The sequence below is a fragment of the Coregonus lavaretus genome (genome assembly GCF_964263955.1).
Source record: "Coregonus lavaretus genome assembly, chromosome: 10".
Taxonomy (NCBI): domain Eukaryota; kingdom Metazoa; phylum Chordata; class Actinopteri; order Salmoniformes; family Salmonidae; genus Coregonus; species Coregonus lavaretus.
Genome location: NC_139997.1, coordinates 40,762,731 through 40,781,713, shown reverse-complemented (window position 1 = coordinate 40,781,713; position 18,983 = coordinate 40,762,731). Strand labels below are relative to the sequence as shown.

At 43.5% G+C, this 18,983-nt stretch overlaps 1 pseudogene across 1 annotated transcript in view; it reads left to right on the top strand.

The window, feature by feature from the left end:
• Nucleotides 1-263: 263 nt before the first annotated feature.
• LOC311136410 (dystrophin-related protein 2-like) overlaps nt 264-18,983 on the top strand; it is a 40,496-nt pseudogene continuing 21,776 nt past the window's right edge. The window contains exons 1-2 of the transcript XR_014615434.1: nt 264-509; nt 776-850. The product of XR_014615434.1 is annotated as a dystrophin-related protein 2-like (transcript). The remainder of the gene's footprint in view (nt 510-775; nt 851-18,983) is intronic.

The following is an 18,983-nucleotide window of genomic DNA, read 5'->3' as shown; positions in this document are numbered from 1 at the left end:
ACCTTGAACTGCGAATAGCTTTCATTATAGCATGAAGATAACCCCACTATTTCCCATTTACTCATTGATGACCATAAGGCACCACTAGACATCTCACCACAGAGGAGATGTAATATTGGACATCACAAGAGAATCCTTCCCCATAGAGAACCTAGACACTGCCAGTTCCAGTGATTCAGCCACCCCCTCCCCTCCTCACCCCTCCCTTCCTCTCCCAGCCTGCTCTCTGAGGCGCTGGAGGTCCCTGTGCATGTGTTGTCCTCTGGAAGTCTACTTGAGTGCAGTGAAGATGAGGATGAGTTAATGTGGCATTATCCTCATCGGCTCAGTTGCTGCTGGCCACTGTCTTTCATTTGCTTTTCAATCTCTCTCCTCCTTTTGGCGCTGTGGGTGATGCAGCAGGACGGGTGTGGCAGTGAGCAGACTGTGGACGTCCTCTCTCAGGAGCCACAGAGACTTTTGGTGGTCCTGGGAACATTGTCCTGTCTGTGGAACGATTGAGCACAATGGTAAGATTCAGCTGTGAATCACTTTTGTCTGTGTATGATGATATCTTGAGTCATTCATTTCTATGTAGTTGGTAATAGTTTGTAAGTTATGTATTTTCCTTCATACCAATCAAGAGTTGTATTACACAATTTGCCCAAAAGTGCAATTCACTAATGTGAAGTCGTAAGCAGTCTGAGATTGTTATGCTGTCATTCTATGTTAAAGACTCAGAGACTGCATGAGGAGATCCATGTGAAACAGCAGCAGATTATGCTATGTCCTCCAGACCACAGTCACTCCAATGGAATAGAATCAGGGCTCTGTGACAGGATGACCACCAACCTGACCAGGGACATTGAACGTAAGTAGAAATACAGCAGTCATGCATGTGTATTACTCTGAAACTGTCATCTTTTAATTAAGTGTCTTTGGTTTTCAGTCACACAGGCAACGTAGAGGGATGTGAGGGCGCTTGCCTTCTTTAATAAAGCGTCTGTACTAAAGGCAGTAACCATACTATTACCATACTAATACAGTGCTGCTGGAACCCTGAGGTCTGCTTAAAATGTCTCCAAAGCAGGGGTTTGCTTCGTTCTTTTATTCCAAAGTGCTTTGTTTATGCTGATACCAAATTGCCACAGCTTGAATACTATTGTGGGAAAAGCCATGTCTTTGCACAATAGACAAATATTGATATTTACCTATGACGTTGATTTACTTTGAATGTTTGCTTTGTTCGTTTATCCAGTATGTGTGTCCGTGTAAATTTGCAGAGACAGAGGTGTTCACTTTTTTTCCTCTCTGGCTTAAAACACCAGATTAATTAAATGTTCTGCTCAGCTAAGCATATTAACCATTTTATGTCTCTGTTTTGTACAGTTCATTATTTCAGAGACTTGACTTCAAGAAGAGTGCTCATTAAATAATTTGAAGGCCTGAGGAGTGAATTCATTTAACTGTTTATTTAAAGGATTTTCTCTGTGGTAGGATGAGAATGTCCAAACCTTTAACACGGACTTCCAGAGCTTTCTGGGTTAGTAATAATAGTTACTTTTACTGTTATATGTACCAATTGATTCTATTAACCATTGCCATAAAGGTAGGCCCTATTTCCATTGATACTTTTTTTAATGTAACCCTTTTGTGATGAAACTGACAACCAAACCAAAATACTATTAAAAGATACATATTTTAAAGGGGTTCACCCCAAATACAAAATGACATATTAGTTTTCTTACCCTTTAAGCAGTCTATGGACAAGGTTTGATAGCAATCCATGCTTTGGTTTAGTTTCCCTGGCACTGTTTCCAAATGTTTTAGTATTTGTGGCACAAATCCCATCCAAGTTCTGGTACCAATATAAAGTCACTTATAGATGATTTGAATATGATGTGCGAAAAAGGCTAATGTTGGTAATATGTTATGAATTTGCAAAACAAATGATATGTTACGAATTCTAGCTGGCTAACGTTAGCTAGGCTAGGGGTTAGGGTTAAGGTTAGGATTAAGTTTAGGAGTTAGATTAAAGGGTTAAGGTTAGGGATAGGGTTAGGGGAAGGGTTAGCTAAAAGGGTTAAGGTTAGGGTTAGGGGAAGGGTTAGCTAACATGCTAAGTAGTTGCAAAGCAGCAAAAAGTAGTAAGTAGCTGAAAAGTTGCTAATTAGCTAAAATGCTAACGTTGTCAGTGAAGAGATTAGAACTTGCAACCTTTGGGTTGCTAGACATTCATGTTATACGCCTACCCATCCAACCACCCTACTTTCGTTTTTGCCTTAAGTAACCATCTGTCTTATGTAACCATACCAATATCTTACTAATTTGTGTCCCGGATTTAAATAAAATAAAATACAATTGTATTTGTCACACGCGCCAAATACAACAGGTGTAGACCTTACCGTGAAATGCTTACTTACAAGCCCTTAACAAACAATGCAGTTTAAAGAAAATTTAGTTAAGAAAATATTTACTAAATAAACTAAAGTAAAACATTTTTACAGATAAAATAACAATAACGAGGCTATATACAGGGGGTACCGGTACCAAGTCAATGTGCAGGGGTACAGGTTAGTTGAGGTAAAAAAAAAAATTGGGGGGTCAATGCAAATAGGGTGGCCATTTGATTACTTTTTCAGCAGTCTTATGGCTTGGGGGAAGAAGCTGTTAAGGAGCCTTTAGGACCTAGACTTGGGGCTCTGGTACCGCTTGCTGTGCGGTAGCAGAGAGAACGGTCTTTGACTTGGGTGAATGGAGTCTTTGACAATTTTTTGGGCCTTCGTCTGACACCGCCTAGTATAGAGGTCCTGGATGGCAGGAAGCTTGGCCACAGTGATGTACTGGGCCGTACGCACTACCCTCTGGGCAGTGCAATTGAGATTACGTCATCTGTGGATCTGTTGGGGCGGTATGCGAATTGGAGTGGGTCTAGGGTTTCCGGGATGATGGTGTTGATGTGAGCCATGACCAGCCTTTCAAAGCACTTCATGGCTACTGACGTGAGTGCTATGGGGCGGTAGTCATTTAGGCAGGTTACCTTCACGTTCTTGGGCACAGGGACTATGGTGGTTTGCTTGAAACATGTACAGTAGGTATTACAGACTCGGTCAGGGAGAGGTTGAAAATGTCAGTGAAGACACTTGCCAGTTGGTCCGCGCACGCTCTGAGTACATGTCCTGGTTCTGGCCCCGTGGCCTTGTGAATGTTGACCTGTTTAAAGGTCTTGCTCACATCGGCTACGGAGAGCGTGATCACATAGTCGTCCGGAACAGCTGGTGCTCTCATGCATGCTTCAGTGTTGCTTGCCTCGAAGCGAGCATAAAAGGCCTTTAGCCTTTCTGGTAGGCTCGCATCACTGGGCAGCTCGCGGCTGGGTTTCCCTTTGTAGTCCGTAATAGTTTGCAAGCCCTGCCACATCCAACGAGCGTCAGAGCCGGTGTAGTAGGATTCAATCTTAGTCCTGTATTGACGCTTTGCCTGTTTGATGGTTCGTCTGAGGCCATAGTGGGCTTTCTTACAAGTGTCCGGATTAGTATCCAGCTCCTTGAAAGTGGCAGCTCCAGCCTTTAGCTCAGTGTGGATTTTGCCTGTAATCCATGGCTTCTGGTTGGGATATGTACGTACGGTCATTGTGGGGATGATGTCGTCGATGCACTTATTGATGAAGCCAGTGACTGAGGTGGTATACTCCTCAAAGCCATCGGATGAATCCCGGAACATATTCCAGTCTGTGCTAGCAAAACAGACCTGTAGCGTAGCAGCCGCGTCATCTGACCACTTCCGTATTGAGCGAGACACTGGTACTTCCTGCTTCCTGGTCAGATTTGCCAAATGGAGGGCGAGGGAGAGCTTTGGACGCGTCTCTGTGTGTGGAGTAAAGGTGGTCTAGAGTTTTTTTTCCTCTGGTTGCACATGTGACATGCTGGTAGAAATCAGGTTAAACAGATTTAAGTTTGCCTGCATTAAAGTCCCCAGCCACTAGGAGCGCCGCTTCTGGATGACCATTTTATTGTTTGCTTATGGCTTTATACATCTCGTTGAGTGCGGTCTTAGTGCCAGCATCAATTTGTGATGGTAAATAGACAGCTATGAAAAATATAGATGAAAACTCTCTTGGTAGATACTGTGGTCTACAGCTTATCATGAGGTACTCTACCTCAGGCGAGCAATACCTCGAGACTTCCTTAATATTAGACATTGCGCATGAGCTGTTATTGACCAATAGACACACACAGCACCACATTTACTATATAACGTTTAGTCTATGAGACCAGGCTGTTGAGCCTGCTAGGAGGTAGAAAAAAGACTAGTTGACCACCACCACTGTGAAAACCCTTTCAATCAGAGAAGATCAGATCTCACCCAGGGAATCTGATGCAATGAGTTGTGTGCTCATCAACAAATAATGATGAGTACTTCTTTACAGCAGGGGATATGCATATATGCATAAATGCCGACACTCTTTTCTGTCATGTAATTCCTTAGGCCGCAGTTGTAAGTGCCAACATGTTTTTTCAGTTTATTCTTTTTTAAGGGCTCTTCACTAATTCAAAAGCTCTGGTCCTAAGCCAGAAATGGAATCTAAAATACTTATATCAGATCACGTATCAAAGGGCAGACAGTGTGAGACAAACTTGCTTCTTGTCAGGCAACAGAATCAAATTCCTGCGCAAGCACTGGCGTAGCACAACCCCCCGCAGCCCCCACAAGGCGGGGGGTCCACGAGCCCAGGGGGTCGGAGCCCCCAGATAGCATAGCATATGAAAGAAATGTTTAGAATTACAGGAAAATAGCTTTAAAACTGCATAATTTTCTCTCAACCTCATGGCAAAATGTGTAGAATAGCAGGAAATTAGCTCAAAGAGTCGGGACAATCCTTTTCCAACAGGGAAACTTTATTTATATAGTTAAAAAAATAAGGAATTTGTTGCATTATGTTTTAGCTTAAGATTTACATTTAGTGGAATTTTATAAGGGAAAAGATTTGTTTGGGGATTTTTCAAAATACTTTCAATATTATTAATTTCCATGTCGGCTCTATGCCTGGCAATTCCCTTGTCCGGTGCAAAGGATCCCAGTTATAAACTGCTAAATGGCATATTATAAACTCTCCCAAAAAGTTAAAGAAATTCTATAAACAGGCAATAATGGATATTAACAAAGAAAATGTCTTATGTAGTTTCTTGCAGTAGCGTGCTGTGACTTATATTCCTCTCATAACTGTGATTCCTAAAAGATGTGTCTGGAGATTTGGTTAACTCGATTTGCCTATAATCCTAAATTAATCAGGAATGAGCAGGGTCAGCTATACCATAAGGACCCCTTATTCATGTCCTCATTACATGTAGTGCAACAAGACACTCATGGTCTATAAAGTTCTCTATTTTTGATAGATTTAAACAAACAATATTGGAATCACCATGGTCACAACCATAAACTGTCAACTCCATCTGCCTGATAGATTAAGATAGAATATGAATTTTGGTTAAAATATGTTACATTTAATTAGGTTTTAGAGTCAAAGCAACTGAGGAAAAACCAATAAATGAAGGTTGTTCCTTTACTGGTAGCTGATTCTTTTGTCTATCAAAATATACTGAACAAAAATATAAACGCAACATGTAAAGTGTTGGTCCAATGTTTCATGAGCTGAAATAAAAGATCCCAGACATGTTCTATACGAACAAAAAGCTTATTTCTATCAATTTATTTGCACAGAATTGTTTACATCCCTGTTAGTGAGCATTTCTCCTTTGCCAAGATAATCCATCCACCTGACATATCAAGAAAATGATTAAACAGCATGATCATCATACAGGTGCACCTTGTGCTGGGGACAATAAAAGGCCACTCTAAAATGTGCAGTTTTGTCACACAACACAATGCCACAGATGTCTCAAGTTTTGAAGGAGTGTGCAATTGGCATGCTGACTGCTGGAATGTCCACCAGAGCTGTTGCCAGAGAATTTCATGTTAATTTCTCTACCATAAGCCGCCTCCAACGTCGTTTTAGAGAATTTGGCAGTACGTCCAATCGGCCTCACAACCGCAGACCACTTGTAACCACGCCAGTCCAGGACCTCCACATCCGGCTTCTTCACCTGCGGGATCGTCTGAGACCAGCCACCCGGACAGCTGATGAAACTGTGGGTTTGCACAACTGAAGAATTTCTGCAGAAACTGTCAGAAACCGTCTCAGGGAAGCTCATCTGCGTGCTCATCGTCCTTACCAGGGCCTTTACATAATGGCGCCGGAGGGGATGGCTGCCGTTTTTCAGGCTCCTAACCAACTGTGCTATTTTGTTAGTTTTTTTGCATTGTTTGTACCTTATCTTTTTACTTATTGTGTACATAATGTTGCTGCTATCATCTCTTTTTTTTTTTTTTATAATATGTTTATTATTTTCCAATAAAAATAAAGTAAAAGAGACAGCAATACAAACAATGACATTCATTGTACTGTTGGATGGGATGGCCAGTTTAGAGGACAAAACAAAAGTTAACTCACACATACACAAAATAAAACAAAATCCTATTAGGTGGTACGTGTATAAGAAGACAGCATATAGTCATTACAAGCAGTGTAGTTCAGCCAAAAATAAATATTGAGTGGAGTACAGCACAGAGTAGCAGCAGATCGTCAGCCCAGTTATGAAGCGGGACTAGACCATTTATCCAGTATCGGCTGCCATATTTTGTAAAACAATGGACTTCTATTGGAGGTGTTGTATCAAATCTTTTCCATATGGATTACATTCCCTAAATCCCGTAACCACATTTGAAAGGTAGGTACAGTCTCCAATTTCCAAAATTGCAATATGAGCCTTTTGGCTAATAGAGTACAAAGAGAGACAGCTTTCCCCTCCTGGTTATTCCCATCAACTGTACCAAACAGATCGATCAATGGGTCTGGGGCTAGAACTCTATCAAAGGCCTTAGATAAGTAATCAAAAATGAGAGCCCAGTAAGCCTGTAATTTAGGGCATGTCCAGAATAAGTGGGACAACGTCCCCTCCTCCTGCTTGCACCTCTCACACAGTGGTGAGGTGTCCGGGAATATTTTATGCAGTTTTACTTTTGAGTAGTGTAACCTGTGTATCACCTTAAACTGTACAAGGTTGTGTCTGGCATTCACTGAACTGTGGTTTATATTCCTGAGAGCTTCTATCCAGTCCTCATTTGAGATTTCTGAACCAAGTTCTTGTTCCCAAGCCCTTTTAATGGTGTCTGTGGATACCTCTATGTGGGCCTGTAGCACATCATACAGTCTGGAGACCGACCCTTTTGAATGGGGTTTGACAAGGATCAAGCTATCTAATGTAGGACTATTTGGCTTCATGCCATACTGTGGGATGTGTGTCCTTAAGAAATTCCTGATTTGGAGGTATCTGAAAAAATGTGTTGTTGGCATGTTGAACTTTGCCTGTAGTTGTTGAAATGAAGCTAACTGACCATCTATGTATAGATTACCAATTGTTGTGAGCCCCTTCTCCCTCCACTGTGAAAACACCACATCATCCATTGCAGGGTGGAAAGCATGATTCCGGCTAATCGGGCTGTCTATGTACACAGTGGGTATGTTAAGAAAATCCCTAATCTGTTTCCAGATCCTAAGAGTATGACAAATGACTGGATTGGAGTCATAAGTGGCTTTTTTCACATATGATGGGCTATTAACAAGTGCAGGGAGTGAGGAACGTTGACAGGAGGCCTGCTCAATCAAAAGCCATGAAGGCATATCCTTCCGTCTCATCTCAGGTAAACTTTCCCTCCAGAAAGACACAATGTTCAGATTAGCAGCCCAGTAATACAGTTTGAAGTGAGGAAGGCCAAAGCCCCCCTCTATCTTGTACTTGCATAAATGCTTCTTTGCAATTCTGGCTGCCTTGTTATCCCATAAAAATGGAGTTACTATTGAATCCAGTTTCTTAAAATAGCTTTGTGGTATGAAATTGGGTAGACATTGGAAGAGGTAAAGAAACCTGGGTAGGACAACCATTTTAATAGCGTTTATACGACCAACCAAGGAAATAGGCAGAGTTTTCCAGAAATCTATATTTTGTTTAAGCTGATATATTTTCATGTCCCAATTCACTTTCAATAGCTGGTCAAGGTCTCTTGTCACTACAATGCCAAGGCTTGTGAACTTGTCCCTCACTGTTCTAAGCGGGGTAGATTGCAGAAATTGCATATCCACAGGCCGTGATATTGGCATCATCTCACTTTTTTGCCAGTTTATCTTGTAGCCAGAGAAGGAGCCGAATGTGTTTATCAAGTTAAGTAATGGTGGAATAGAAGTTTTAGGCTTGGACAAAAACAAAAGAACATCGTCTGCATATAGGGAAATTTTGTGCTGTGTGTCTTTTATTTTAACAGAAGCTATATCGGCACATGCCCGAATGCGCGTAGCAAGGGGTTCCATGGCTATAGCGAAGAGAGCAGGCGAAATAGGGCACCCCTGTCGGCACCCCTTGAACAGGCGGAATGACTGCGACATTTCCTGATTGGTCACCACGGACGCCATTGGGTGTGCATAAATAATTCTTATCCAATTAATAAATTCCTTTCCAAATCCGAAATGCTCCAGAACCGACATCATATACTTCCACTCAATCTGATCAAACGCCTTCTCTGCATCAAGAGCTATTACCACTGCCTCAACTTTATGATCATGATACATTACGTTGAAAAGGCGTCTCAAATTGTAGTATATATGTCGGCCCGGGATAAAACCTGTCTGGTCAGGGTGTATGATGTCGGAAATATATTTTTTCAATCGGTTTGCCAATATCTTTGTCAACACCTTGTTTTCTATGGGGAGTAACGACACGGGGCGATACGACGACATCTCCATGGAATCCCTATCTTTTTTCAAGATCAGGGCTATTGTAGCCTCATACAGTGTTTGCGGGAGTTTGGTATTTTCTTTGGATTGTTGAAACATTCGCAGCATAAGTGGAGATAGACTAGCACAGTACTTCTTATAGAATTCTATTACATATCCATCGGGCCCAGGGGCCTTGCTGTTTGGAAATTGTGCTATCGCTGTGTTAATTTCATCCAAGGTTATCCCTGCATCGAGTGCGGCAGCTGCCCCCCTGTCTAGTTTAGGAAGTTCACAATCAGCGAGAAAGCGTTCCATAGTTTGTGGATCAGTAGCATCGCATTTTGATTGGTATAGCTCTGAGTAAAACTGTGCAAAGCATTTATTAATGTCCTGCGGATCTGTTACTATTTTACCCTTCTTGTCTTTTATTTTGTGAATAGCTCTAGATGCTTGTACATGCCTTAGCTGTCTTGCTAATAATTTATGTGGTTTGTCCCCCAGTTCAAAATAACTTTGTTGCGTTCTAGCAAGTAAAGAGCCCACCCGTTTCGAAAGGATGGTATTGTATTCATACTTTAACTTTGTGATCTTCTCAAGGACTGTATACGAGGAATTTGTCCTAAAAACGTTCTCCTGTTCCCCTAACTCTCTTTCAATTTCTCTCAGCCTAGTATTGGCACGTTTCTTCCTCTCTGATGTATATGAAATAATGTAACCTCTAATCACAGCCTTTAGAGATTCCCAAAGGGTGGAGTCGTCAACATCCCCCGTGTCGTTAGTGCTGAGGAAAAAGGCAATCTGCTCCTCCAAATACTGACAGAAAGCCTCATCTTTCAACAGGTATGCGTCTAAGCGCCACGGTCGCCGACCTGTCGACATATTGTCGAGTTTCAGCACCATGGACAGAGGAGAGTGGTCCGTAATTAGAATGGGGTGATAGGTAACCGACTCAGCTGCTGAGATTAGTTTGGAGTCCAACAAAAAATAGTCAATTCTGGAATATGATTTATGAACTGATGAGAAGAAAGAATAATCCCTGTCTGTTGGGTGCGTCAGTCTCCAAATATCGACAATGTTAAGGTTTGTCATCAATGTATTTAGACAGACACTGGCATTTGATTGTTGAAGTGACCTTGATAGCTGTTTATCTAAAAGAGGGTCTAACGTACAGTTAAAGTCACCTCCAACAATAACACTTGTATCCGAGATATTTGGTATGGCCTTAAATACCCTTTGAAAAAATACTGGATCATCGAAGTTGGGTCCATATAAATTGACCAAGGTTATTGGTTTTGAATTCAGTGTACCAGCCACAATAATATACCGACCATTAGGATCTGAAATCGAGGTTGAGTAAACAAAAGGAATGTTTTTCCTTATCAGGATTGCTACCCCTCTCGCTTTTGCATCAAAGTTAGACTGGTATATCTGACCGATCCAGCCGACTCGTAGCTTGGCCTGCGCGGAGCGTTTAATATGAGTTTCTTGAAGAAGCACTATGTCAGCACCCAGTGATTTAAGATGAGAAAAAACCTTAGCTCGTTTCACGACATGCCCTAATCCATTACAGTTCCAGCTGACTATCTTTATTCCACCTGGTCTACTCTGTGCTCGGTCACTATGTGGCATTTCTTATTTTAAAGCAAATTGCTGCTGTCATACAAAACCCAGAAGAAAAACGTCCCGCCGTGCGGGAGCTTGTCATGCCACCTGTACTAATAAACGTGAACATAAAACACAGACCCCAACCCCCCTCCCGTCCCTTTACTGAGTGACTTCCCCAAACGAAGCACTCCTTGGCTAACACACAAACGTTAGGGTGTCTAGACATAAAGCTTGAACTAACTCGTCGTCTATAGATGCTCCGCATATAAACTAATATTAAATAACACTTAACTTAACTCTCATGTTAGGGGGTGAGTGGCGCTAAAACATGACATGCCAAACAATGCTATATTAGCCACAACATCTAACCTATCCTATAAGTCCCAATTTCTGATCTTCTGATCGAAAAGACATAGGCCGGAAATTCAATTCACACACATTCCTGGCCTGTATTTGGCCATTTAGCCTGCTGGCACAGCCGTTCTGTATCCTCAGCCGGGGAGCTTGCTTGTCAAGAACAGATCTGCCTCTTTTGCGTTGTCAAACGTACGTGTTGATCCCTCGACTGTCACCTTAAACCGGGCTGGGAAGAGGAATCCATATCGGATGTTGGCCGCCCTGCATTTGTTGCGTACCTCATCATACTCTTTCCGTTGGTTCCTCACCTCCAAGGTAAGATCTGGGTAGAAAGACACCCTGGCTCCGTTGTAGTTAAGGGGGAACTTTTGACTAGCCAGCTTGAGGATGAGATCCCTGGTGTGGGGATAGTGCAGCCTTACAATGAATGGCCTTGGTGGCCCGCCCTTGGCCGGCTTCGTTGCCTGTGCTCTGTGTGCGCGGTCGATCAGGATGGCCGTTTTGAAGTGTTCACTCCACAGCAATGCCGGTATCAGCTCCGAGACAAATTCAGTGGGTTTCCCTTTCTCCGTGTCCTCCTGGATCCCACATATTCGGATGTTCTGGCGTCTTGAATGCGACTCGAGCATTTCCAGTCGGGCCTTCAGGGTTTTGTTGTCATTTTTGAGCGTTGCGCACTGTTTCTCTATGTCCTGTAGCCTGGCCTCGTGATCGATTGTCGTCTGCTCAACCTCGTGCACCCTTCCCTTAGTTGCCTTCACAGTTTCGGCCAAAGTCCCAATACTCTTTGAGATATCAGCCAACCTTGTGTCCACCTTCTTGCTTAGTGCGTTTATGGCAGCCAGTATGTCACTTTGAGTAGGATCTGTGGGGAACTCTTGGGAGCTAGCCTCTTCAGCTAGCTCCTCGTGGGTCGGCGACGTTGAAATTGGTTCGTTGTCTGTCTCATTCCAATTATCTTGTTTAGCGCCCCCTTTTTTGTTGCCTTTTCCCTTTGTCATATTTGTTTGAAGTTATAGGTTGTGAGAGGTTAAGATAAATATTAATTTGTTTCAAAATTGAGCGGAGCTCTAGCAATGCACGTCTACTCCATAGCACGCTCTCTAGCGCCCCCCGCTATCATCTCTTATGACCAAAAGGAACTTCTGGACATCAGAACAGCGATTACTCACCTCGCACTGGACGACGATAATATAGAGCTGGCGGGATTTTCCATGCATCGGCAGGACAGAGAAGCTACGTCTGGTAAGACAAAGTGCAGCGGTGTGTGTCTATTTGTCAATAACAGCTGGTGCGCGATGTCTAATATTAAAGTAGTCTCGAGGTATTGCTCGCCTGAGGTAGAGTACCTTATGATAAGCTGTAGACCACACTATCTACCAAGAGTTCTGTCATCTACAGTTGAAGTCGGAAGTTTACATACACTTAAGTTGGAGTCATTAAAACTGGTTTTTCAACCACTCCACAAATTTCTTGTTAACAAACTATAGTTTTGGCAAGTCGGTTAGGACATTTACTTTGTGAATGACACAAGTAATTTTTCCAACAATTGTTTACAGACAGATTATTTCACTTATAATTCACTGTATCACAATTCCAGTGGGTCAGAAGTTTACATACACTAAGTTGACTGTGCCTTTAAACAGCTTGGAAAATTCCAGAAAATTATGACATGGCTTTAGAAGCTTCTGATAGGCTAATTGACATCATTTGAGTCAATTGGAGGTGTAACTGTGGATTTATTTCAAGGCCTACCTTCAAACTCAGTGCCTCTTTGCTTGACATCATGGGAAAATCAAAAGAAATCAGCCAATTTTTTGTAGACCTCCACAAGTCTGGTTCCAAATGCCTGAGGATACCACGTTCATCTGTACAAACAATAGTACGCAAGTATAAACACCATGGGACCACGCAGCTGTCATACCGCTCAGGAAGGAGACGCGTTTTGTCTCCTAGAGATTAACGTACTTTGGTGCGAAAAGTGCAAATCAATACCAGAACAACGGCAAAGGACTTTGTGAAGATGCTGGAGGAAACAGGTACAAAAGTATCTACAGTAAAACAAGTCCTATATCGACATAACCTGAAAGGTCGCTCAGCAAGGAAGAAGGCACTGCTCCAAAACCGCCATAAAAGAGACAGACTACGGTTTGCAACTGCATATGAGGACAAAGATCGTACTTTTTGGAGAAATGTCCTCTGGTCTGATGAAACAAAAATATAACTGTTTGGCCATAATGACCATCATTATGTTTGGAGGAAAAAGGGGGTCCTTGCAAGCCAAAGAACACCATCCCAACTGTGAAGCACGGGGGTGGCAGCTTCATGCTGTGAGGGTGTTTTGCTGCAGGAGGGACTGGTGCACTTCACAAAATAGATGGTATCATGAGGAAGGAAAATTATGTGGATATATTGAAGCAACATCTCAAGACATCAGTCAGGAAGTTAAAGCTTGGTCGCAAATGGGTCTTCCAAATGGACAATGATCCCAAGCATACTTCCAAAGTTGTGGCAAAATGGCTTAAGGACAACAAAGTCAAGGTATTGGAGTGGCCATCACAAAGCCCTTACCTCAATCCTATAGAACATTTGTGGGCAGAACTGAAAAAGCGTGTGCGAGCAAGGAGGCCTACAAACCTTACTCAGTTACACCAGGAGGAATGGACCAAAATTCACCCAACTTATTGTGGGAAGCTTGTGAATTGCTACCCGAAACGTTTGACCCAAGTTAAACAATTTAAAGGCAACGCTCCAAATACTAATTGAGTGTATGTAAACTTCTGACCCACTGGGAATGTGATGAAAGAAATAAAAGCTGAAATAAATCATTCTCTCTACTATTATTCTGACATTTCACATTCTTAAAATAAAGTGGTGATCCTAACTGACCTAAGACAGGGAATTTTTACTAGGATTAAATGTCAGGAATTGTAAAAAACTGAGTTTAAATGTATTTGGCTAAGGTGTATGTAAACTTCCGACTTCAACTGTATATTATTCGTAGCCGTCTATTTACCACCACAAACCAATGCTGGCAGTAAAACCGCACTCAACGAGCTGTATAAGGCCATAAGCAAACAAGAAAATGCTCATCCAGAAGCGGCGCTCCTAGTGGCCGGGGACTTTAATGCAGGCAAACTTAAATCCGTTTTACCTCATTTCTACCAGCATCTCACATGTGCAACCAGAGGGAAGAAAACTAGACCATGTTTACTCCACACACAGAGACGCATACAAAGCTCTCCCTCGCCCTCCATTTGGCAAATCTGACCATAATTCTATCCTCCAGATTCCTGCTTACAAGCAAAAACTAAAGCAGGAAGTACCAGTGACTCACTCAATACGGAAGTGGTCAGATGACACCGATGCTACGCTACAGGACTGTTTTGCTAGCACAGACTGGAATATGTTCCGGGATTCATCCAATGGCATTGAGGAGTATACCATCTCAGTCATCGGCTTCATCAATAAGTGCATCGACGACGTCGTCCCCACAGTGACCGTACGTACATATCCCAACCAGAAGCCATGGATTACAGACAACATCCGCATCGAGCTAAAGGCTAGAGCTGCCGCTTTCAAGGAGCGGGACACTAATCCGGACACTTATAAGAAATCCCGCTACGCCCTCAGACGAACCATCAAACAGGCAAAGCATCAATACAGGATTAAGATTGAATCCTACTACACCGGCTCTGACGCTCGTAAGATGTGGCTGGGCCTGAAAACTATTAAGGACTACCAAGGGAAACCCAGCCGCGAGCTGCCCAGTGACGCCAGCCTACCAGATGAGCTAAATGCCTTTTCTGCTCGCTTCGAGGCAAGCAACACTGAAGCATGCATGAGAGCACCAGCTGTTCCGGACGACTGCGTAATCACGCTCTCCGTAGCCGATGTGAGCAAGACCTTTAAACAGGTCAACATTCACAAAGCCGTGGGGCCAGACAGATTACCAGGATGTGTACTCAAAGAGTGCGCAGACCAACTGGCAAGTGTCTTCACTGACATTTTCAACCTCTCCCTGACCGAGTCTGTAATACCTACATGTTTCAAGCAGACCACCATAGTCCCTGTGCCCAGGGAAGCAAAGGTAACCTGCCTAAATGACTACCGACCTGTAGTACTCACGCCAGTAGCCATGAAGTGCTTTGAAAGGCTGGTCATGGCTCACATCAACAGCATCATCCCAGATACCCTAGACCCACTCCAATTCGCATATCGCTCCAACAGATCCACAGATGACGCAATCTCAATCGCAGTCCACACTGCCCTTTCCCACCTGGACAAAAGGTTCACCTATGTGAGAATGCTGTTCATTGACTACAGCTCAGCATTCAACACCATAGTGCCCACAAAGCTCATCACTAAGCTAAGGACACTGGGACTAAACACCTCCCTCTGCAACTGGATCCTGGACTTCCTGACGGGCCGCCCCCAGGTGGTAAGGGTAGGCAACAACACGTCTGCCACGCTGATCCTCAACACTGTGACCCCTCAGGGGTGCGTGCTTAGTCCCCTCCTGTTTTCCCTGTTCACCCATGACTGCGTGGCCAAACACAACTCCAACACCATCATAAAGTTTGCTGACGACACAACAGTGGTAGGCCTGATCACCGACAATGATGAGATAGCCTATAGGGAGGAGGTGAGAGGCCTGGCGGTGTGGTGCCAGGACAACAACCTCTCCCTCAATGTGAGCAAGACAAAGGAGCTGATCGTAGACTACAGGAAAAGGCGGGCCGAACAGACCCCCATTAACATCGACGGGGCTGTAGTGGAGCGGGTCGAGAGTTTCAAGTTCCTTGGTGTCCACATCACCAACAAACTATCATGGTCCAAACACACCAAGACAGTCGTGAAGAGGGCACGACAACACTTTTTCCCCCTCAGGAGACTGAAAAGATTTGGCATGGGTCCCCAGATCCTCAAAAAGTTATAGAGCTGCACCATCGAGAGCATCCTGACTGGTTGCATTACCACCTGGTATGGCAACTGCTCAGCATCTGACTGTAAGGCGCTACAGAGGGTAGTGCGTATGGCCCAGTACATCACTGGGGCCAAGCTTCCTGCCATCCAGGACCTGTATACTAGGCGGTGTCAGAGGAAAGCTCCAAAAATAGTCAAAGACTCCAGTCACCCAAGCCATAGACTGTTCTCTCTGCTACCGCACGGCAAGCGGTACCGGAGTGCCAGGTCCAAAGGGCTCCTTAACAGCTTCTACCCCCAAGCCATAAGACTGCTGAACAATTAATTAAATGGCCACCCGGACTATTTACATTGACCCCCCCCCCCCATTTGTTTTTACACTGCTGCTACCCGCTGTCTATTATCTATGCATAGTCACTTTACCCCTACCTACATGTACAAATTACCTCGACTAACCTGTACGCCCGCACATTGACTCGGTACAGGTACCCCCTGTATATAGCCTCGTTATTTTTATTTTATTGTGTTACTTTTTATTATTATTTACTTTAGTTTATTAAATATTTTCTTAACTCTTTCTTGAACTGCATTGTTGGTTAAGGCCTTGTAAGTAAACATTTAACGGTAAGGTCCACACCTGTTGTATTCGCTGCATGTGACAAATTAAGTTTGATTTGATTTGACCTGACTGCATTTCGGAGTAGTAACCTATTTTAGTGGGCAAATGCTCTCCTTCAATGGCCACTGGTACGCTGGAGAAGTGTGCTCTTCACGGATGAATCCCGAGCAGATGGCGTCGTGTGGGTGAGCGGTTTGCTGATGTCAACGTTGTGAACCGAGTGCCCCATGGTTGTGGTGGGGTTATGGTATGGGCAGGCATAAGCTGCAGACAACCAACACAATTGCATTTTACCGATTTTGGCTTTTTGAATGCACATGACGAATGCACATGACGAGATCCTGAGGCCCATTGTCGTGCCATTCATCCGCCGCCATCACCTCATGTTTCAGCATGATAATGCACGGCCCCATGTTGCAAGGATCTGTACACAATTCCTGTAAGCTGAAAATGTCCCAGTTCTTCCATGGCCTGCATACTCACCAGACATGTCTCCCATTTTGCATTTTTGGGATGCTCTGGATCGATGTGTACAACAGCGTGTTCCAGTTCCCGCCAATATCCAGCAACTTCGCACAGCCATTGAAGAGGAGTGGGACAACATTCCACAGGCCACAATCAACAGCCTGATCAACTCTATGCGAAGGAGATGTGTCTCGCTGCATGAGGTGGTCACACCAAATACTGACTGGTTTTCTGATCCATGCCCCTACCTTTTTTTAAAAGGTATTTGTGACCAACAGATGCATATCTGTATTCCCAGTCATTTATTTCAATTGACTGATTTCCTTAAATAAGCTGTAACTCAGTCAAATCTTTGAAATTGTTGCATGTTTTGAGTTTGCGAGAAAGGCATTTCACTGTACTTGTGCATGTGACATTGAAACTTGAAATGTTGCGTTTATATTTTTGTTCAGTGTATATACAGTGGGGGGAAAAAGTATTTAGTCAGCCACCAATTGTGCAAGTTCTCCCACTTAAAAAGATGAGAGAGGCCTGTAATTTTCATCATAGGTACACGTCAACTATGACAGACAAATTGAGAAAATAAAATTCAGAAAATCACATTGTAGGATTCTTTAATGAATTTATTTGCAAATTATGGTGGAAAATAAGTATTTGGTCACCTACAAACAAGTATTAATGGCACCTGTTTGAACTTGTTATCAGTATAAAAGACACCTGTCCACAACCTCAAACAGTCACACTCCAAACTCCACTATGGCCAAGACCAAATAGCTGTCAAAGGACACCAGAAACAAAATTGTAGACCTGCACCAGGCTGGGAAGACTGAATCTGCAATAGGTAAGCAGCTTGGTTTGAAGAAATCAACTGTGGGAGCAATTATTAGGAAATGTAAGACATACAAGACCACTGATAATCTCCCTCGATCTGGGGCTCCACGCAAGATCTCACCCCGTGGGGTCAAAATGATCACAAGAACGGTGAGCAAAAATCCCAGAACCACACGGGGGGACCTAGTGAATGACCTGCAGAGAGCTGGGACCAAAGTAACAAAGCCTACCATCAGTAACACACTACGCCGCCAGGGACTCAAATCCTGCAGTGCCAGACGTGTCCCCCTGCTTAAGCCAGTACATGTCCAGGCCCGTCTGAAGTTTGCTAGAGTGCATTTGGATGATCCAGAAGAGGATCGGGAGAATGTCATATGGTCAGATGAAACCAAAATAGAACTTTTTGGTAAAAACTCAACTCGTCGTGTTTGGAGGACAAAGAATGCTGAGTTGCATCCAAAGAACACCATACCTACTGTGAAGCATGGGGGTGGAAACATCATGCTTTGGGGCTGTTTTTCTGCAAAGGGACCAGGACGACTGATCCGTGTAAAGGAAAGAATGAAAGGGGCCATGTATCGTGAGATTTTGAGTGAAACCCTCCTTCCATCAGCAAGGGCATTGAAGATGAAACGTGGCTGGGTCTTTCAGCATGACAATGATCCAAGTTGGGTCCATATAAATTGACCAAGGTTATTGGTTTTGAATTCAGTGTACCAGCCACAATAATATACCGACCATTAGGATCTGAAATCGAGGTTGAGTAAACAAAAGGAATGTTTTTCCTTATCAGGATTGCTACCCCTCTCGCTTTTGCATCAAAGTTAGACTGGTATATCTGACCGATCCAGCCGACTCGTAGCTTGGCCTGCGCGGAGCGTTTAATATGAGTTTCTTGAAGAAGCACTATGTCAGCACCCAGTGATTTAAGATGAGAAAAAACCTTAGCTCGTTTCACGACATGCCCTAATCCATTACAGTTCCAGCTGACTATCTTTATTCCACCTGGTCTACTCTGTGCTCGGTCACTATGTGGCATTTCTTATTTTAAAGCAAATTGCTGCTGTCATACAAAACCCAGAAGAAAAACGTCCCGCCGTGCGGGAGCTTGTCATGCCACCTGTACTAATAAACGTGAACATAAAACACAGACCCCAACCCCCCTCCCGTCCCTTTACTGAGTGACTTCCCCAAACGAAGCACTCCTTGGCTAACACACAAACGTTAGGGTGTCTAGACATAAAGCTTGAACTAACTCGTCGTCTATAGATGCTCCGCATATAAACTAATATTAAATAACACTTAACTTAACTCTCATGTTAGGGGGTGAGTGGCGCTAAAACATGACATGCCAAACAATGCTATATTAGC